General features: G+C 32.4%; 1 protein-coding gene and 1 non-coding gene across 3 annotated transcripts in view; one reads left to right on the forward strand and one right to left on the reverse strand.

Moving 5' to 3' along the window:
- The window catches only part of ATF7IP (activating transcription factor 7 interacting protein), a 117,039-nt gene that overhangs the window by 69,397 nt on the left and 24,222 nt on the right, over positions 1-23,420 (reverse strand). Inside the window, exons 2-4 of one of the 2 annotated variants that reach the window (XM_029954954.1) lie at positions 11,771-11,950; positions 4,143-4,283; positions 1,752-1,852 (exon numbers count right to left, since the gene is read on the reverse strand). The exons of the other annotated variant lie outside the window; for it this stretch is intronic. The gene's annotated coding sequence lies outside the window, so the exon portion shown is untranslated. The remainder of the gene's footprint in view (positions 1-1,751; positions 1,853-4,142; positions 4,284-11,770; positions 11,951-23,420) is intronic. 2 annotated transcript variants of the gene reach the window in all.
- On the forward strand, positions 17,762-17,885 carry LOC115305856. Its single transcript, XR_003915045.1, has one exon. It is a non-coding gene; the product is annotated as a small nucleolar RNA SNORA40 (small nucleolar RNA).

The raw sequence follows: 23,420 nt of genomic DNA on the forward strand, positions 1-23,420 counted from the left end.
CTAACTGTAGTCTGTCCTCCCTACAGACTAAGCATAGAATTGCCCCCACTTTTTAAAAAAAATTTTGTTTATTTATTTTTCAAAGAGAAGGAGAGAAAGAGCATGAGCAGGGAAGGGTCAAAGAGAGGGAGACACAAAATCCAAAGCAGGTTCCAGACTCTGAGCTGTCAGCATGGAGCCCAAAGCCGGGCTCGAACCCATGGACTGCAAGATCATGATGTGAGCCGAAGTCAGATGCTTAACCGTCTGAGCCACCCAGGCACCCCAAATTGCCCCCACTTTCTGATAGCACCCAATTTAGAATAAGGCTCTATTTCCTCAGACTCTCTCCCCAAATAATCCAAGCTCAACTACACTAAACCCAAATCCTATACTAGGTTTTTTTCTAATATCCCTTACTGATGTGCCTCACAGTTTGCCCAAGGGTGAGCATTCTCCCTCACTGCAACAAGTAATAAATCCAACTTGTTCAATTACAGGTCTGATTCTGGTGTCCTATTGTTCTTCTGGCAGAAGGGCATAAAACAATGGCTTGTCTATCTGCTAGAGGTCAATACAGCTTGAGAACCTACCACTTTGTTACAGTACTTCTAGACTGTGGTACATTCTGCATTCACTTGTTCACTTTAAGCCAATTACTTATAATGTATTTCTTAAATCTTCCTAGCCTTTTAATTATGGAACTCAGTAAAACTATTCAGAAAAATTATCTTTCAGTTGAACAGAAACTTCACTGCAAAATTCTCATAGGCACTATTTTAAGGGTTATTCATTATAGTCTAACATTAAAACTTCAAGTTTTTTCCCCCCCACTACCCATTCTGAATTCATACTAACTGAAAATTTTTCTGCAAAGAGGATACAATGCAAGTTTTGTAGTTACTTTTTCTTGCGGACTTCAAAGATAGAAAATAATTACATTTATAACCTAAGTAATATGGTTACCTTTTAAATATTTTTTACACACTGAGCTGTAATTCTTTTGGACTCTGACCTCATAATATCCACATTTCTCAGCTGTTAAGTGGATGCTTGACAGTTATTGCAATTTGCATTAAAAGTAAACATTCCTCTAAAAAAAGTGAATTCTCATAATTTTCAGTCACCCCATTAAGAACAAGAATTTTGCAGAAAGAAAATATGAATTTGAATTCCAGTCTATGTGACACAGGTCAAGTTTACTAACACTGGTTTCAGCAATCTTAAAAAGGGCATATCATTATCAATACCTGCCAGAGAGGTTGTAGTCATGATTAAATGAGATATATGGAAATATTAAGCACTTAGTAATTATCTATGTATATTCACAGTGTTTTTAGGCATAAACTAGAGAATCTGAGACAAAGTTCTCTTAAATACTTATTTTGTGTATAAGTTAGAAACCCAACATGCAAACATTACATTTAAATTGCTACCACCAAAAAAACATTTAATAAAAATAAGTATACTCCACGCAAGCTGGTTTTACCAATTAAATTGTCATTCAATTCAGTAATAATATAGTACTGTACAAAGAATTACAAAATAACTACCATCTATACCCACAAGGGAGCACACTACAGCCATTTACCAGATCTTTTAAGGGTTCTAAGTGTAATGAAAAACAGACAAAGCATAAGGAAGTAGCATGAACCAGTTCAAACTAGTTCAACTATATCTGTGCAAACCAATCAGCAGTACCTTTTTAAAAACCTATTTTACATAAGCAAAGTATATTTAAGAAAGATACACATTTGAAAAGGACGTGTTACCTGCAAACATGTCTCCATGGCTGTACTACTGGAAGAATACATTTCTAAGGATCAGTTTAAATACCGTCATCTGGAATTGAGATGCCATTCACAAAACTATTCTACAAAAGAAAAACTACTTTTTTTAGATTGCAACACTAGAATCATGAAGCTTTCATATGACTGTAATTCATTTTCACAGGAAAAAGCATTCATATTTTACAGTAGAAAATGTCTGCCATATCTAGAAATAAATGTGTAAAATATGAACTTTCTCTAGAAAATATTTTTTCATTAAGAAGAAAGTCTTAACTGTTTTTAAGGTCTCTATTCTTTATATTCAGATGGGAAAATACCATCATTAATAAATTCTTTTTCTACTGCATTAAAAAGGGCTTCACCTTTACCAGAGAAATTTATATTTAAATAACCAAGAAGAGTATGTTACCTGAAAATAAGTATCTATAGCTTGGAATTATTTTCAAATTTTGGGTGAATTATTTTTAAGAAAAGCCCAATAAAGCCTCTTCTTTTTTTTAATGAAAATGTTATTCTCTTCTCTGCTTCGTTCCCTTTCTACCTACAACTTTTACCCTTTTTTCTAGCAAAGAGATCATAGCTATGAAACAACAAAGGGAAGTATTACCAAAAGCTGTAATGTCTTAGCCTACAATCTGCCTGCTCAAAAAGCTCAAGAATTTAAGTGGCTGTTCAAGAGCTGCTCACAAACTCAGCCAATCAGTAGCCAGCATTCTGATTCCTGCCCAGCAACAGGAGACAGACAATAAGGTCAGAGAAACATAGTTAAAACCTGGATCTGAAATATGTTAGTGAGGTTCTTTGTCTAATATAAGTAATCTAGAACATAAATGCATATAAAATCTAAATATATATGATACATATTAAATATATCACATAAATAAATATAAACATACACCTTTCATGCTATTATAATTTATCTTCCTTTAAATACCCCTGAATGTTTCCAGAAATAGAAATCAATTTTCTAATTGGAGAATGAGTCAAATATGGACCATACATAACAAGAATATACTTCTCTCACCATAGGTAAGAATCCGTAAAATTCAAAAGTAAATTTCTTTTTTTAAAAAAATCCACAGTCCTTAATATTTATAAAACAGGTATAACTAAAAACTCAGCAGAACCTTAAATCCAAATGACAAGATTATTTTCATACCCACCTATCACTATTGTTATAGATTTGACTCCAAAAATTAATAGTATTCTGGACCCCAAGGTTTACTACAGATAGCGTCAAGTGCTTTGTTGTCTACTGCACTGAACTGACTCAGTTTGATTCACCTAATGAAATTAAAATGTCTGACTCTTGACAACCTATATTAAGTGTTGTAAGTACAATTACTACATTTTCTTCTCCTTAACTGCCTGCCTTTCACAGCATGTATGAGTTCTCCCTTTTTGAAGCAATAAAAAGCAAATGTGTGGACTACAGTACAGTAAATATTCATGTAAATTGAAGGGAAAATTTTCTTATACTACATCCTTCTGCAGTCCTTTAAACATAAAGTTATAAAATAAAAATAGGTTATCTGTCATCTGAATATATTTTTTCTCAAATTAACTATCAGATTTTCTTAGTAAACAAGTTTTAAAAATAAACCTCTTTTTTTCCTCCTTCAGTTCCAGATGAATCTTGTAATTTTTCAAACATACCCAAGAGGGAGCTTGCTGCAGCCATACTCTTAGTTTATATAATCTCCCCATAGGAAAAATAAATCAGCAGCTGCTTCAGTGCTTCCTTGTGAAAGAGAACTGAAATTCACTGTCTGATTGGCTCAAAGCCATAGCTGTCTAAAACCAATCAGACACCAGCATCATAAACCTTGCCCAGCAACAAGGGAAGCAGATGAGGGCAAGTGCTCAACCAAGAATCCAAACGCTGTGAAAATAAAGGTGAACGATTATACTGAAACATATCCAATGAAACTGAAACATACTCATAATATACTCCCAGATTTATTGTTTGAATCAGAGGTCTCCTGCAGGGTTTTTTTGATAAATAAACAAGGGTCTGTACTACTGCTTTCCAAGATCAATTAACAAAACAATAGGAATACCTGGATTGTTAAATCAAAACATATGCATACATTCGCAAACACTATCCTAATTCAAAGTTATGGATACCTGATGAAGTGTACTTACATAAAACTTAGCAGTAACTTGTAAAATGTGAAGCAAAGCCATTTAAGTGGACTTGACATTTCTATCTTTGGCATAAGCACTCTAAGTGCATTCATGCTATTAACTGACATTACTGTAACATTATTCTGAATAATGGGATGCTAGGAATAATTTTTATTAAAATTTGAGTTTTCATTAAATGGACTAAATAAATATTGGCCAATAGGACTAATAATGGCTTACTCTTACATAATCACTGTATGCTCATGATTCCTACCCTCCTTAGAAACACAATTCTGCCACTTGATTCCTTGAGAACCCACTCTCATTTGAGAAATGCATGATTTTATTTCATACTCCCAAATTTTCCTTGAGAATTCTGCAACAGTCCTGAAAATAAAATCATAAAGAATATTTAGTGTGTTATACAATAAATGTTTAAATCTGCTTTACTTTTTACTGTCTATTAGTGATATTGGTAAACCTGATAATGCAATGGTTCATCCACTTTAATACTTATCTGTACAAATTTAGTATAAAGAACTTTCTAAACTTTTATCTTAAATAATGGGTATCTCTTCCTCTCTGTTAATTATTTTTCTAAAATTTTAGTAGAACTACTTTCACTACTTCTGTTTAAAATCCCACATCACATTTCCATACTCTTTTGCTTTCTGTAGGTTCTCTCTCCCGGTCACTCACAAAGCACTGGCAGTATTCATCTGAAGATCCACAATCTCCTATGGTTCACAATTCTTCAGTCCTACTGTGCTATCGTTCTTCTCTCAATTGCATAAAACACATTCAATAGCTATCCTACCATCTTTAAAAAATATATCAATTGCTAAAATCTGTTACCAAATACTCATTCAGTAAATAAAGTAACAAAAGATAATATTTGTCACCTCAACAAAGAATCCCTTCTGCCTGTCATCAACCTACTAATATTAGCTGGAGTATCAAAATGTTGGATGAAATATCCCCAAACTAAATTTTTAAAAAATAATCAACAACAAAGGAAATAGGGAGTTTGTTTTACCAACAATTCTTTGGCCAAAATAGGATCAAATCATGTTCTTGAAATTTTGGTTACATCAAAACCAGACTGGTCACTAACTTGTTGCATTCATTCACTGCTATATTTTGAGAAATTCTACGATATTCTATGTGGAAAAAAATGCAAGATACCCTAAAATCACATTTCCAAGTGTATTTTGGGGATCATTTTGTTATATAGGCAAATTAAAACTGACTGACCTGATCCAACAAATGCACTTTTAGAATACAATTATCAAATTACATCCCCTAAGAAAATAAGCCAGTTATCCTATCCTCCAGGGCCCTATCTACTAGCTTTACCCATTCACCAAATTTTACCACCTATGCTGAGAACGGGGAAAGTTACAGAAGTCCATGTAATAATTTTTTAAGGAATTTAAGCCAGTTGTCCAAATGTATTTTTCATAGTTTGCCTGGGTGAGCTAAACATCCAGAATGATTTATGAGAAGTTGAAAGACGTAAATTTTTCAAATGTCAGGAAACAGCTCTAACTTTTCTTATTGACCCAACCTAAGAAGAAAGAGTGAAAAGCTTACTTTCTGTACTAGCCACCTTTCACTAAATTATATTGCAGCAATAGCTCCACTCCCCAAAATCTTACTGGTTAATATAACATTTTTCTTTCTAGGTCATAGGCTGAAGGAGGGGCACCCCCACCCCAAATCTAGATCTTGTGGCAAAGGGAAAAAACTACAGTGACAGAATAATTCAATATACGAGAGTTTTAAAACTATTTCTTAGATACAGTGTATACATCACACTCACTCACAGTCTATTGGTTAAAGCCAAGTTACACATTAAAGGAATGGAGAAGTAAAAAGCAACCAGTGGGAAATACTTCGTGTCACATGGCAAAAGGCATAGATATATAGAATCTTCTTACAAGAAGAAAGAATAATGGTGAAATAATGTATAATCTACCACACTTTAAAGATACATAATCGCTTCTCTGACTTTTGGCTAAGATCAAGTAACATCTGCTCTATTTAGTTTAAAATACATAATTATAGTGGTGCCTGGGTGGCACAGTGGGTTAATAAGCAACCGACACGTGATCTCGGCTCAGGTCATGATCTCACAGTTCATGGGTTCTGGACTGATGGCGTGGAGCCTCTTGGGATTCTGTCTCTCCTCTCTGCCCCTCCCCTGTGTGTGCTCTCTCTCTCAAAATAAATCAATAACTTTAAAAAAATTTTTTAAATACATAATAATAAAAAGCATGGCCTACCCAGGATTTCTAAACTAACAAAACTAGGTCTCTTCAATGTTTGTTCTAATATCAGCAGAACAATCGACATAAGATAAATCACCCTAGCTCTCTAGACTTCAGGCTGCTCAATCATAAAAATAAAGAGATCATATCAGATGCTTGCTAAATTCTATTCTACCCAAACTTTATATTACTTTACAAATGTCTAGCTATACTGATACTTTTATAATTCAGTTTTTATTATAAAATACTGTGAGCATGCAGTAAGATATAAATTCTGAGATAATGACCATGTGTGTACCCACTATCCAGATAAGAAACAAAACAATTAGAAATAAAAAACACAGCCCTCTGTATGACACTACCAGATAGCATGTTCCTTCTTTCCCCATCCCCAATTCCTTAACAAAAAATAAGCATAATCTTGAATTTGATGTTTATTATTTTGGGGCAAGCCTTATACTACTTTTTCTATATTATAAATTCCCCTTTTTGTTAACTAAACAACATAACTTAAAAGGAGAAAAAGAAACTGACACTTATCAAGGGACAATTATTTGTCAGACACTATACCAAGTCATATTCTTTTCTCGTTTATTTGATAACTTATATTATGTTCACCTTTACAAATGATCTAAATGAATACACTAAACAACATAACTTAAAAGGAGAAAAAGAAACTGACACTTATCAAGGGACAATTATTTGTCAGACACTATACCAAGTCATATTCTTTTCTCATTTATTTGACAACTTATATTACGTTCACCTTTACAAATGATCTAAATGAATACATTAATAACCATGCTACTATCATGCATTCCTTTATACCGTGAATAATTTGGCAAGGTCAACCAGACACCCAATTCAGTACCAAGTTATTTTCATTGGCACAGATGCCCTTCTTATACATTTCATCCTTTAAATTTTGCTACCATGAGGTATTCTATTGTATCAGAAAGTTAAGTAATAAATAACCTACAGCTGAGCCTTGAATAACACAGATTTGAACTGCATGGGTCCACTCATAGGCAAATTTTTTTAAGGTGCAGTACTGTATATGTACTTTCTTTTCCTCATAATTTTCTAATAACACTTCCTTTCCTCTAGCTTACTTTACTGTAACAATACAGTAGAAGACACATATAACATATGAAATGTGCTAATTGCATGTTATCAGAAAAGTTTCCAGTCAACAGTAGACTTTTAGTATTTAAGTTTTGGGGGAGTTAAAAGTTATATGCAGATTTTTTATTACATCGGCCCCTATCAACCACATTGTTCAAGAGTAAACTGTATATGGTGTTGGTTAAAATTTTATTCTCTATCTCTTTCAAAATGGAGAAGTCATTTAATATAATTCCTAAAGCCTAGCCACATCGTAAATGCAATCTGATAGTAGATTCTTAATTGTACCAACCTACAGACTGGTTCATATATTACCTACAGCAGTATTACTAGCAGAATCCTAAATATTTAATTATCTTTTGAAAGTAACTTATCTGTAAGTCACTTTAGCAAATAATAGAATTCACTCTATAAACGAAAAGGGAATTTCCTCAAACTTATAACGGGAATTTAGGAAAAACCCACAACTAACGCCTACTTAATAGTGAAAGACAGTTTTTGTCCTTAAGATCAGGAACAAGACAAAATGTTTGCTCTTACCATTTCTATTCAGCAATAACTAGAGGTTCTGGCCGGGGCAAGTAGGCAAGAAAATGAAAGAAAGGTTATCTAACTTGAAAAGAACAAAGTAAAGCTATCTCTATTTGCAATGACACAATCTTATATATGGAAAATTATAAGGAATCCACTAAAAAATTATTAGAATTGGTAAATGGCTTTAGAAGGTACAAGATACAAGATTAATATATAAAATCTATTGTATTTCTATAAAGCTACAATGAACAATTCAAAAATAAAATTTAAAAAACAATTCCATTAATAGCATCAAAAATAACAAATTTAATAAAAGTAAGTGCAAAACTTTGTCCTCTGAAAAACTAGAAAACATTTTCGAGGAAGTTAAAGATCTATATAAATACTAAGATATCACATACTTCTGAATCAAAGGCTTAATATTAAAATGTCAACATTAAAAACTGATCTGATTCAACATAATCCCTATTGAAATCCTAGCCATGTTCTTTGCAGAAAATGACAAGGTGATCCTAAAATTCATATGCATCTGCAATGGACCCAAAATAGCCAAAACAATCTTGAAAAAGAAAACAACATTGAAAAACTCAAAGCTTAGTACAAACTATAGTAATGCTGTCAGCATAGTATTACTAGCAAATAGGGCAGACATATAAATCGATGGCATAGAACTCCCAGTCAAGAAATAAATCCTCACACTTATGGTCAACTTATTTTTTGACACGGGTGTCAAGACCATTCAATGAGGAAAGAACAGTATTTTCAACAAATAGTACAGGGATTACTGGGCAGCTACATGCAGAAGAATGAATTTGGACCCCTATCTCATGCCATATATAAAAAAAATTAACTCCAAATGGATCAAAGGCCTAAATTTAAAAAAAAAAATTTAATGCTTGTTCATTTATTTTGAGAGATAGAGAGCACAAGCAAACAGGGAAGAGGCAGAAAAGCAAGAAGGGAATCCCAAGCAGGCTCCACGCTGTCTGTGCAGAGCCCAATGTGGTGCTCACTGTGAGATCATGACCTAGGCCAAAATCAAGAGTTCGACCTAAATTTAAGAGCTGTAAGTTTTAAATCTTAAAAGAAAACTTGGATATAAATCTATAAAATCTTAGAATAGGCAATGGTTTCTTATATATGACCAAAAGAAAACAAGCAATGAAAGAAAATAAAACAGATTAACTAGACTGGACTTGACCAAAATGTAAAAACTTTTATGCCGCAAAGGACACATCAAGAAAGTGAACCAACAACTCCCGCAATGGGAGGAAATACCTGCCAGTAATATACCTGACAAAAGACTTGTATCTACTAGGACATACAAAAAAATGTTACAACTCAATAATAAAAAACAACCCAACCTAACGAAAAGCAAAGGACTTGATATTTCTCCAAAGATATACCGGATTAACAATAAACATGAAAAGAGGCTTAATATCATTAGTCATCAGAGAAATACAAATCAAATCCACAATGAAATAATATGTTACATATATGAGAATGGCTATAATCAAGAAGAAAATCTTGTGTGTTAGCAAAGATGTAGAGAAATTCAAAGCCTCATAATGCTGGTATAACTGTAAAATGAGGCAGACGCTTTCCAAAACAGTCTGGCAGTTCTTCAAAATATTAAACATTGAGCTTCCATAGGATCTAGCAATTCCAATCCTAGCTACATAACCCCCCAAAATAAAAACGTATGTCCATGCACAAACCTATACACAATTGTTCATAGAAATGCTATTCATAACAGCCAAGAAGTAACTATTCATAATAGCCAAAATAACTCCAATATCCAACAACAGTTGGTAAATAAAATGTGGTATATCCATAAAATGGAATATTATTTGGCTATAAAAAGAAATGAAGTACTGATAAATGTTAATAATATGAATGAATCTTGAAAACATGCGGAATAAATGAAGCCTGTCACAAAAGGCTACATTGAATGATTCCATTTATATGAAATGTCCAGAATAGGCAAATCTGTAATGACAGAAAGCACATTAGGATTGTCTAGGGTTGGGGGATTGAGGAGAAAATGAAAAATGCCTGTGCTAAAGGATACAAGGTTTCTTTTTGGGACAATAAAAATGTTCTAAAATTAATTGTGGTAATGGTTGCAAACTCCATAAATATTTTTAGAACCACTGATCTGTACACTTTAAACAGGTAAACTGTATCTGAATTACACCTCAAAACTGTTCTTTGAAAAAATATATAGCAGAACTATAGTACATTTTTTGTTGTTTTTTCCTAACCCCCTACTACTGGGTCACACTTTCAACATAGACAAAACAACTACACCAAGAGAACTGAATGTTTGGTTATACTTTAGGGATTTACATTTCTAGGCCAAGAGGTTTATCTATATCATAACCGTGATGAAAGTCAATGTACATAAAATAACAATAGCCATATTCTCCTATGTGCTAATCTTAAATAAGCCTGTTATTCTTTTTCCCTGTCCTAAATGAAACAATTCTTTAGTATGTTTATCTCACAGGATGATAATAATGGGCATGAGATACTCATATAGAATTAAGAAAAAATTTATCAAAAAAAAAATACTGAGCATCATGCAAACACTCCATGTAAGTATATTAATAGAATCTTCTACACATGGAAAATTACCAAAAGGACCTGATAGTCGAAAGTAAAACAGAAGCATTTGCTTCTATTATAAACTGGCATATAACCAAAAAACCTTGTATGTAATTAATATTGATTAATTTGTTTTAAAATAAGGTATACTTACTAAACTTTCTTAAGTTACATACAGCTTTGTCACATTTTATCAATACTGTCTTTATTCAAAATGATGGTCTTACCATGCATCATTTACTGCATTTGTCAATATTTCAAAAGACCATTTTAGAAATAATTATTAAAATGGACTTTATGTATTGCTTAACAAAACAGTCTGGCACATCTCATCATGCATCTAGTATAAGATTAAAACATTTTAAGTGTCCACTGCTTTGTTAGAAAACATTTTAAAATATGATATGCTTCAGAGGTAATTTAACAAAAGAATTAAAATATCTTCTGATATAATATTAATGAGTACACAGTGTCTGGCACGTAATATATACTTAGTAAATACTGGCTAAAAGAATGATTAACTATATACATATGTCTAATATCTAAAATTCTTAAGTTAAAAATTAAATTACCCCTTTAGGCAAAGATAGTAACCCACAATATTTTTGACAGAATTGTAAACTAACATGCTGGCAGATTCATACACACAGGTGTACACACAGAGGACGACCTTTCTTTGGGGAACTCGGGATGCTTATTTACTAACAAAAAGTAACAATATATACCCATTTACACAAAAGGCTGTCTCAGAAAAAGTGCAATATATAACATCGTTAAAATTAATCAAATCTGACATGAGAGTCATTTTTCAAGCCTTATAAAATTTTAGTTTGATTTCCTATCTCAAAAACATATTTTGAAAGCTACTTAATAAAAACAAATCTACTTTTGTTTATTACTGTATAACGATGACAACCTTTTCTACAATAATGAACATCCCCCAAAGGGAGCCCCTGCAGCCATCTTATCAGTTCTGTCATAGCAACAGAAACTGAACTACAGTTTGCACAGTCACTGTGGTTGGCTAAAGGAAGCAGGTTCATGTAACCAGTCAGAAAGCTAGAAACTGGGCAACCATAAAAGGAGAAATTTTAAATCTGCCTGGCAACAGCCTAAAAATAGAAAGAATACACTAGTATAAATCCCAGAATAGATGTGAACGTAAGAGCAAAACTACCAGCAAAAACTTTATTTTCTTGGGGGAAAAGATGTGCCTCGCATTTCATCACCTAAAGTACTAACTTGGCATCTTTTCTTACTAGATGGCAATTAAAGAAAAATGAACACTAAGCTAAATAAATTGGCCACTTTCAAGTTACATGCCATTGTTCATCTTACCTTATTTATATATAGCTGTGTGTGTTGTCTCTGTGTGTGTGTACACACACATACATGTTTAAGCGTTTTTCTTCTTCAGGAGAATGATGCAGCACTTTAATCACAGCTCCAAAACACTCCAGGCTCTATAAATTCTCTCAAAGTCTGAACAGCACTGCATTTTTTTCTAGCACTTTTCCCCTGAAATTATTTGGGAATCTGAGTTACAGGTAAAAGACTGTTTATTGTTTATTAAATCACAAAAGATTAAATAATTTATCAAAATAGACCTCTAAATAAAGTGGGGATTATGCTTTATTCTTTTTTAATACAAACTTGTTCTAACCTAGAGTAGTCGCTTTCATACAATAGGTATTCAACAACTGTTCTCAACTTGTTAGTGAGGAAAACAAATTATCTAACTGTTCATGTCAAGTGAAAGTTAAATCAATATGTAAAATTATAGTCTGTATAATACTACTATTTTTAACTTTTCAATTTTGCCTAAAGTGGGATAATGCTAAAGTTGACAATGTATAACATTTCTTATTGTTATCCAAATAACAAAACCTATTTCATCATTCTAACTTTCCAATGTAATAATGCTTAATATGCATGTTTCTTTGTATATTACAAATTTACTCTGCAGTACATTTTAATTCCTAAAGATCACAAACAATGTGCAGTCTAATGTTGTAACTACAAAGACTGTGGGCTAGTAAGAAATAACCAAGTTGAAAAGGGAGAAGGTGCAGAAAAAGGAAAAGAAAAAAAATTTTTTAATTTCAAGAAATTAAATTATACCTGCTGAAATAAAAGGCTGGTTAGACAGTCAAATTATGTTAAAACAAATGCTATTTATCAATGTATATGTCCTATGTATTTCTTACAGTAAACCTTCATCAATGAATTTTAATGAAATGGAAGTTAAGTTTTAAATATTTTTTTTGGTCACTATCGGTTATCCCAAATGTAAAGAGAATTCATACATTTGATACCAGAAAATTTAGTTTATACTATACTAAAAATTTGGTTATGAAAATTATATGTAAAGGACTATTTCAATCACAAATAAGGCTTAGAAACAATCCTTAAAACACAGGAATATAAAACAGTTTTAAGTAACAAAAAAGAGCTCCAGTTGAAGGATGAAAAAAATATGAGCAATATAAAATCAAATGAGCAAATTGAGTAGTATATCCTTTTAATCTAAATAGTTAAAGATAGCTAGCTTTTAAAATGAAATATAACCAAGCTTTTAAAAACATAAATAGTATTATTATAAACATTGGTCTGAAAGTAACTAAGCTTACTATCTTACTCATTTTTCTTACTGTTGTACTTACTCATATGCAACTTGAATATCCAAAATCTAACTACAACTGTATTCACATCTTTTTTTTTAATTCAAAAAAATTATTTTTAATTTATTTTTGATACAGAGAGAGACAGAGCATGAGAGGGGGAGGGGCAGAGAGAGAAGGAGACACAGAACAGGAAGCAGGCTCCAGGCTCTGAGCTAGCGGTCAGCACAGAGCCTGACGCGGGGCTCGAACCCACGAACGTGAGATCTGACCAGAGCCGCATGAACGTGAGATCTGACCAGAGCTGAAGTCGGAGGCTTAACCACTGAGCCACCCAGGCGCCCCTGTATTCACATCTTTAAGATAACTTAAGTCTTTTATGTACATAGATCTTGTTCATTTATCTGAAACAAATTATGGTCCTCATCACAAAGGAAAGCGATAGGAGTTAACATGAGTTACAATTAGTGTGGGAGAACATAACAAATGGGCCAAACTTTGATAACAAGGTGCTACAAGTGGAAAAAAATACTTTAAATTCTAGATACATAAGTATCATTTTAAATATAAATCTCAGCACCTCCTATTTTCTTAAATATTATTTAAGGCAGCTATACTTTCAAAATAAAAAGTATATGCCTTATACTAGGCATTTTTATTTCAAGAAAATAGAGAAAGCATGATGCTTGCACAACAATATTCAAAATAGTCACACATCTTATCACATATCAATCTGAATTTTGGGAGAGGGGACTAAATAATCAATGACACAGTGTTAATTAGTATAGCATCTAAAATGCCCTGGAGGAGTTTAGACAGTTCAAGAAACTTTACCTTTCTTTTCTCTATTCTATTCTCCCTCTGTTGGCCCTTCCCTTAAGAACTCACAGGAGTTTAAAATATCAGCTGAGAGCCAGATGTTCTGGGGCTCTAGCCTATCCGTACAAAAGTATAGCTTTAATAACAAACATAACTAAAGGAAGGACCCTAATCTTCTGTCATACCCTGGAGCAAACTCAAATTATTCTTTGTACCTATTATTTTCTTTTCTATAGCAAAGTAATATTGTTGGTATGTTAGACTTCCTTGCAGAGAAAATTAAAATTATATTTACCACAACTTTTTCGGCTGATTGGGAAAATACCAAATCTATATCTTTATAAATCTATTGTTCTTCCATTAAAACTTCAGAAAAAAAGTTACGCTTTTGACGACAAGATCTCTCCTGGGCATACAACTCAGAATGGACCAACACCCCCCCAGGGAGTAAAGAAAAATTACATTCCCATTCTAAAATTCTTCTCACTAGTAATGCATAAAAATCCAATCCACTTGTTTCCGGCAAATATTCCTGCGACGCTTACTTTCACAGGTTGGGCTGTCAGAAGCTATTCCTGATGCATTGAAAAAAAATAGACTTCCTTCATCTAAAACCATGAATTACCAGTTCCATTATTTAAAACCTAAAGACCATCAGCAGAGATCTGACCAAATAATACTATACTTTGGGAACTCTCTTAACCGCTCTCCTAACCATCACAATAAATGAGCCAATGTTCTCTATCCATTCAATAAATACACAGACTGATAACCACAAATACACTGAGATCTCATGTTATTCTGCTCTCGTCTAAACCTGTTTATATTGGTTGCACTTGTTATTGAATTCCATAGTATGTTGTTATTATAAGCTATAAAGTACAATTAAACTTTGTATAAACTAATGAAATAAGGGTACAAAAAAAAGGGCTGCTAGATATGCATCAATTAAGAGAGTAACGCAGAAAAAACACACAGTTAAGCAGGGAACAACTGGCTTAGGTAAATCATTTTAATAAAATCTTTAGTTCTAAAGTTTTCTATCTAGAATAAATGGAAATTAAATTAGAAGACCTGAAAGGATCCTTTAAGATTTCTTTTCAATTTTTTTTGATGTTTATTTTTGAGACAAAGGACAGGGGTGGGGGGCAGAAGAGAGGGAAACACAGAATTCAAAGCAGTCTCCAGGCTCTGAGCTGTCGGCACAGAGCTCAATGCGGGGCTCAAACCCATGATCCAGGAGGTCATGACATGAGCTGAATAGGGGCTTAACCGACTGAACCACCCAGGTGCCCCAAGATCCTTTACGTTTTGATTCCAAAATAAATTTGTGACAAATTCCACTCCAAAATGCACTGTCTGCTGAGAAAAGATAAAAAATATGCTAGGTTTTTTCATGTATTCAATCTTTATCAAATGCCTAAGTGGTCACTATTTTAGGACAATTTTAAAATACTCTAAAGAAACAATGTGATTTTAAAAAGTACAAAAACCTAGTATAATTAAAGTGTTAATGCATGTAGATTTTAATATAAATGTGGAAGAGAAAAACAGGCAGTAATATAATGGATGGGTATCTTTCTACATGAATGACCATGAAAATTAGGAGAAGTTCTCTATTTTCCATTAACTGTCATCTCTTCAAAACAGACTGTTTATTCTTAATAATCAAAAACATGATTTCAAATGTGTCATTATAAACAAGGCCTCTACATAGCCTTTATTAAGTCTTACTGATAGGGTTAGTATTCCTACTTTTTATAAACCAGATTTCTGAAAACTGACTCTGCATGGAGAATCACTCAAATTTCAGCTGAGAAGGGGAAAGAGTATGCCTTTCTTTACAATTTCTATTGCAATTGCACTTCTGCTCATAACCCTATTTATAATTCAGTTATATCCACAAGACTTCACAAGTAGTTGCTAAGCAACAGGAACATACTGAGTTCAGAGCTATTGAAATCTGGCTCTCTGCCACATGAAAATATTTATCAGAGCCTAGAGCCTCCAGAATTTACAAAATGAAGAAGAAAAGGAAAGAAAAAGAAAGAAACATTCCAAAGAAATACAATAATAGATACAGTAAGCTACCAAGCCCTTTTAAAAGATTCACAAATTCAGATCAAGGACTTCATTTTGGTATTTCCAAATATTTATTATATATCTGCCCTAAATTTTTTATCACCTTTTCATGTTGAAACAAAGACTCTGAAATTATTCTACTAGAAAACAGAAGAAATATGATTAGCCATGTCACTCTTGATGATGTAACAAATGACCTAGTAAATATATTGCACAAAGAATAGCCCTTGGAGAGACTAGAAGAACAGTCTGTGGGACATGACTGAGACTTTCTACATTGAGTCTTTAAGGTCAGAGACAAGAAACTATACAATTTCATCAAATTCCTTTATCCTCATATGCCTGGTTAACTTTAAGAAAATTTTTTTTATCCCAGACCTCACTGTTTTCCAATTTTAAGCACCTCTAATAATTAAAAAAATAAGCATATTTAAAAATTTATTCACAACCCAAAATGGGTACAAAAATTAACTGTCCTTTATCAACAGCAAATGAAAGGGCACTGAATATGTTTCAACATTCATTCACTGATAAAAATAAAAATTGAGAACATAAAGACTGTTCCTTACATTCACAAAGGCTACTTAAGCCAATGGGAAACTTTATATTTAGTGATAAAATACCACAGGTATTTCCATTCAAGGCAAAAACAAAAAATGTGATAACTACTGTTCTAGAAATTGTATCAAAATTAGTAAGAGCACACAGAAGATACAATGAAGAAAACATTTATTTCAGAATCACAAGGAAAAGGCACCTAGAAACAATAACATACATGAAAAATTCACAAAGCTATAAAATATGAGAAATATTAGAGCTACATTGAATATGAGTTGTAGAAAAACAACAACTATTTCAGGATAAAACATATTAGAAGTAATTCTAGGTAAAATGCCCTCTATAGTTATTTTTATGTCAAAACAAAATTTTGAAATTAATCTGCAAAAAAATGGCAAAATAAGAAAACAAAAAGTCAAAAGAAAAAAATGATGTTTGCCCCCTCAGATGTGAGAACATATGACAAAGTAGTAATTATTATCATAAGTATTAAAAGATGAGTAAAATACATTATCTAGAAGACAGACATAAGCAATAAAATAGCTGATAGAGACAATATCACAAATTAACAGGGAATGAATGAACTTTGAAATAAATTGTTGAAAATGGATCAAAATAGCAGTTGAATAAATGATGAACCACTGAATTCTACTCCTGAAACCAATATTGTACTGTATGTCAGCTAACTAGAATTTAAATTAAAAATTTTTGAAGAAAAAGGAAATTGCAGTTGAGCATATCAGTACAAATAGCTGACTGAGATATAAAATCACAAAAATTTTCAAAGGCACAAAGAGCACTACAAGTAACCACAGATTCTGAGAAATACTTGAAAACTAAAAAGCACAAGGATTTGAAATTAGTTCCAGCAAAGAAACGAATACCAATTAATGAAAAGGACAAACAATTCAAAATAAAAATTAAAAATCAGAAACAGGTAATTCATAAAAAAAACAAACATAAGAAAAAAATGTTAAACTTAATAATTGCAGAAACACTAAACAAAAAGAAAACACATTTTTACACATCTGATTGGCAACCATGTTTAGCAATAAATAGCAATGAGTAGTCTCAGTAAACAGTTGGTAGAAGACATCATTGTCATAACCATTTTTAAAGACAAATAGGCAAGAACTGTGCATTATTTTGACACACCAGAGACATTCTGAGAAGTCTATCTCAAGACATACTAGCATATTTTAAAAAGGAATGTTATCACTGATACCTACTGCTGGACCAAAATAGCAAAAATACAAATTGTTTTTGTTTAGTTTGTGGACAAAGACTTAGACAAGTACGAAAAACAAATCCTCTCTTGCAATCCAGAGCTCATTGTTCAAGTACGAGTTTTGATACAGATAAAAAGGAACATCATACCTAAAAAAGACAAAAGTAATGAGGGTACTGATAAACATGAAGGTTGGTTCCAGTACTACAGAATTTTTAAAACCATATGATTTAAGGGAAATATCAGTTATACTGAATTAGTATTCTAATTTTAACATTGACTTAAAACAAAGATGCCTTCTTTTTTTTAGGTGCTTTCAATTGAGAATACAATGTCCGGGCTTAAAAGTACTGGTATATCCCAATAATCTGTACAATTCTAGGGTGTGATAGTTCAGGGGTGAACATCATTTAAACTTATTCATGTTTAGAGGGCATCTGAAATGGAGAAGCAGGCAAATCCACCTTAAATGAGGCCCTAAAGTAAAACTGCTTAAAGAAACTATATCCCAAAAATTACAAGTAGGGAATTTTTGAAGTATGTCCATATTCAGGGGGAAATCAAAGAAGCCCAAGCAAAAGAATTGTAGACTGAATGATGACGAGTGTTTACTGAACAAAAAGTTCTTTTTAAAAGGACTATTTTGAAGATTATAATTCTGACTTTAGAGGAACTTAGGTGACTGACAGTGGAAGGAATCACAAGTGAAATTCCTTAAATAAAAATTTACAGACTTTAAACAAAAATACAAACAGATATAACATCCATCACTAAGAAAATAACTTTAAAAAAATACTGTGGAGCATCCATACTAAAAGCACCAAAGGTTAAAAAGAATGTGGTAGATTTCTTTCATGGGCATGAATATAAAGTGAACAACAAAGCAACTCCAGAATTCTTAGTACTTTAGTGCTGCAAAAGCTGGAGCCAAACACCTTTTTGAATACTGGTACTATTATTTCCTAGCTAAGTTACCTGTTCAAGATAATATATATCCCCTCTTTGCCTCGGTATCCTCAACTATGAAACTGAAATTAACAGTGCCTCTCCTCCTGAAAATGTTACAGGGGTTAAATGGGATAATAAAATAGAAAGTACTTAGAGCAGCCAACAAATTGTTTCCAGGTTTTATATGTTATTGTCTTAAAACTCAAAGAAATAATATATTTCTAAATATTTATGTAGGCATGCCAGTGATATTTTAAAGACTGTAGGGATAAACACCAAATTAGGTATAGCAGTTCACATGGGGAAAAGATAAAAGAGAACAGAAATACAGAGTTTCACTTATGTGCCATTTTCAACTGTCAGAGTAAAAACATATTCATGTAATTTGTATTTTAGTGGTTAAACTCATTCCATTTTTCCCAAACTCTTCCATGCTAATAATAAGCCAGGGCAGCAGTAGCATTTATAAATGTGATTAGTTGACTCATCCAGACATTAAACTCTAGAAGAGACAGAAGAAAGACTAATAGCCAAAAGATAAATTCCCAGCATTTCCCCTGAGTAGCAAGTACAAGTACCACTTCCTCACCCCTCAGAATCACTTGATTCAGCACTGACCCAAAGTAAAACAGGAAATCTCAAATACAAAAATGAGTATAATCAAAATAGATGCTAAAACTCACAAACACACACTAGTTAATTGCTAGAATGAACAGAGAACATTCTGAAAGAGTATCCTGAAAGTGTACTGTACCCATAAGAACAAGCTGATACAAAAAGATATCAATTTAAAATATTAGAATTTTAATCATTTATTAGATTTAATCAAATATTAGAATTTTTATTTAAAAATATTTAATCAAATATTAGAATTTAAAATCATGAGCTGCATGGACATAGCTGAAGTGAGATACAGTTAATCAAGACCAGATGCTCTCTCAAAATACTATACAAAGGGAAAACAGAAAAGCTAAGAGAGATGGGGAACATATCCAGAAGCAACAACTTTCACTGAAGATGAGTTTTAGAAAAAAAAAGTGAGAAGAAAATAAGAAAAACAACTCACAGAGTTAAATTTAAATATATATATATATACTTTTTCCATAGAACAGGACTAATTACCAAAAGACTAAATTAAAACAAGCAAAAAAACCTAACACCTAGATGTATTGTATTAAGATTTCAGAAAAACAGTGAGGAAATATTAATAACTTAGAGTAAAAAAAATCATTTAACCACAAAGGAGTAAGAATTAAACTGACATCAGACTTGTCATCAGCAATACTGAATGCTAAAATAAATAACAGAATATCCTCAAAGTTCAGGGGAAAAGTTATTTTTAGCCTAGAATTCTACTGCCAGAAAAACTAGCAATCAACAGGATAGAGAAATAAAGATGTTATTTCTGAGCAAAGACTGAGGAAACAGACCCTTGTTAAAATAATTATATAAAGATATAGTAGAGGTACAAGACAGCAAAAGACCCTAAGAAATGAGAGGAATGTTCCAAAAGGAACCATCAATGCTCTAAAACTCAAGTAAAACTCATCATGGGCTGGCTGGAATTGAGGATCCATCATCTTTAAAATAAATATTCTGGAATTAAAATCTCAGATTATCATAAAATGGGAGTTGACAGATTTATGGGTTGTGAAATGTAGGGCAAAAATAAAGAAAACTGTCAGCCTAAAAAAACTTATCAGGTTTCAGACTGTGTGTGTGACAAAATATCAGACACACATGATAAACAAGAGACACGCCCTATAACAAAATAGCCCAAGAAAGGTTAAAAATTTAAAAGGACAGAAAAGTAATACACTATTTTACATGGAAAATATTCAAATAGAAAATCATGTAATTGGACAAAAAATACATATTTCCTAAAGATAAAATGTATAGTCTACAAAGTTGTATCACTTCAAATCACATAAAGCAAAAACAGGGTTAAAAAATTCAGGAAGAAACTAACAAATCCACAATCAGAGCTAAATGCACCAATTTACAGACGAAGAAAATAATAGTATATACAATGCATTTCTTAATCAACATGCTAAAAAACAGAAAAATAGAATTGTATATCCAACAAACCTAGAATATGCATTTTCCACGAATACATCCAACACACATTAACACTGACCACATATGCAGTGACAGGAAATATTAATAAATTAAAAGACCAAAAAAAAAAGAATCACACAAAGCCACATCCTTTGGCCATAATATAACAAAGTTAGATGAGCAACAATGAAATGAGAGGAAAAGGATCTCCTTATAAATTTTTTAAAAATAAAAACCTTTTGGATTAAGGAGGAAATCAGTGATGAAATAATAACAAAATATTAACAGAACACAACTGAGGGAATTCATCTAAAATGATACTCAGAGGATAATTGGTAGCCTTAAATGCACATATTAATAATAAAAAAACCCCACAAACTCAAAAATGCTAGTAAAGGAGGAAAGGTATTACAATAAAAACAGAAAATTATGAGAGAAAACTCAATAAAACAACAACCATCAATAAAACCATTAGCCAGTTCTTTGAAAAATCTATTAAAAAGTGGAAAATATGCCCAAGAATATCAAAAGAAAGAATAAATACAAGAAATTATAAGAAAAAAACACCTAACTACAAATATAAAGCAATACATTACAATACTGAAACAATGGTTCAAATATCCAGGTATATTAAAGGTTATCAAAGGTATGTGTGAAAAATACTGAGGGATTTGAACTTACTGAACCTACCAAAAAAATTCACCAATGCTAGGTGGCTGTCAAAAATGTCAAAACAAAGTTAAACTGCAGACCAGAGAGAGACATTTTTTCACATTAATAAATTACATTTATTTCTAAGCGTCCCAGATAAAGGGGGATTCAAAAAAACAGTAGGACAAAGGAGGATGACCAGGCTAAAGAATGACCTAGAACAACGTGCTGTATAAAGAGCAGTTGGGAAAATGGAGGATATGTAGCCTGGAAAACACAGGGGAATTTTAATGGCTTTCTTTAAATAGTTTGGATCTACCATGTAAAAGAGATACAGATACAGAGAGAAACAGGCAGGTAGGTAGACAGACAGACAAATGGACCAGTACAGAAACAAAAACAATGAAAGGCCAATACTACCTCAAAATCAACAAATGTTGATTTGTTCAGATATCCAAACAAAGAAGGAATTGCCTTATGAAATTAGAGACTCTCCCTTCTGTCATTAGAAATGTTGAAGTAGAAACCAGATAACTACGTGTCAAGAATAATAAACAGTAGATTCCTGTGAGAAGTGTGATGGTACACTTACTTGATCACCTAGGTCTATTCCACTTCCAAGATTTTGGCAGTCTACATTGTTTGCTAATAAATTGTTACCTAAGAGGAACACAAAAACTAAAAACTTAAAATTTATCCCAGATTTTTGAATCATTTCACACTCAATTCCAATAGTCTCAAAGATTACACATCTTTATCATCAAGACATTATCATTGTCTTCTGATGTGCTTCCCTTAAGGGTTATTTGTCTATACAGAAAATGCTCCTCCATGTATTTTGCTGTGACCCCCAATTGAATATTTATTGAACAGGATTCAAGAAATTACTCTGTTTTGGTCTGAGTCCCCTTGCCTCTTTACTAAATAAATCCCCCTCAGTAGGCCTCAACTATTCTAATCTAATCTAATCTAATTCTAATTGCTCTGGAGAAGTGTGAAAACTTCCCAACTGTTTCAAAGATGTATGTTCTCCACAAGAGAAGCAAGCCCTTCTCCTAATCCAACAACCTTCAGCACATTAAGCAAAATTGGTATCTTTCTACTATCACCATTTATCTAATCCTAGTGAAGCTATTTACTGAGATGAAACATACACCCACAAACATGTATAAATAATTATATATTTTTTAAAAGCCTAAGCAACACTGTCAAAAGGCAAAAAGAAACAGGTTGTCCCCCTGAAGCATGAGTGTGTGGCTTCCATCCACACTCTATCCAGCTGGCCTCTGGCTTTTAAATACCCGACCATGTAGTAATAAACGACTAATGGACTTTCAGAGAGTCTAGAGAGCTGGAAGTCCCATCTAAAACAAACACTTTTAGGTTTCAGAAAGATCCTGCTGTTCAACTTGGAGGCCAAGAGCAAACAAGTGCCTAATGTCATCCCTTTCCTCCCCTACTTCTCTAAACTAATCTCATTATCACCCATTGCTATGTCAACTAGTCACACTCATTGCTCAAAATATATCAATCAGTAATATATTTTATCACTGGCCATACTGATATTAGCAGACACACATACTTGCATTTCTTTATAAACCTGAATCTTTACACCTTTATAGAATAGTTATATATTCTTTATATTGTATAGTTCTTTATTTTTATTTAAATTGGGATTATGGTTTTCTGCATGCAATTTTTCAAGTATACAAAAATAATATAATAAATGCTTCTTGGGACCCTTAACCTAACTTAAAAAATATTAAAATAAAATTTCTAACATCCATTTTAGTTTTAGACTTAAATTCACTTTGTCAAAATGGTGATAAATTTAAATATGTAGAAATGGAAAGGATAAAGGCAGAACTGAAAAACTTGACCACATTATATGTATAAACATACGTTAACTAATGTATGTCAATGAACCATTTGTGAAAACAGAAGCAGTCAGATTTTGATGATGAATTCAGAGTGGTACATTTACACTAAAACTCCATAGTTTAGTAGTAAGGTTATAAAATGT

This window comes from Suricata suricatta, chromosome 10 (genome assembly GCF_006229205.1).
Source record: "Suricata suricatta isolate VVHF042 chromosome 10, meerkat_22Aug2017_6uvM2_HiC, whole genome shotgun sequence".
NCBI lineage: Eukaryota > Metazoa > Chordata > Mammalia > Carnivora > Herpestidae > Suricata > Suricata suricatta.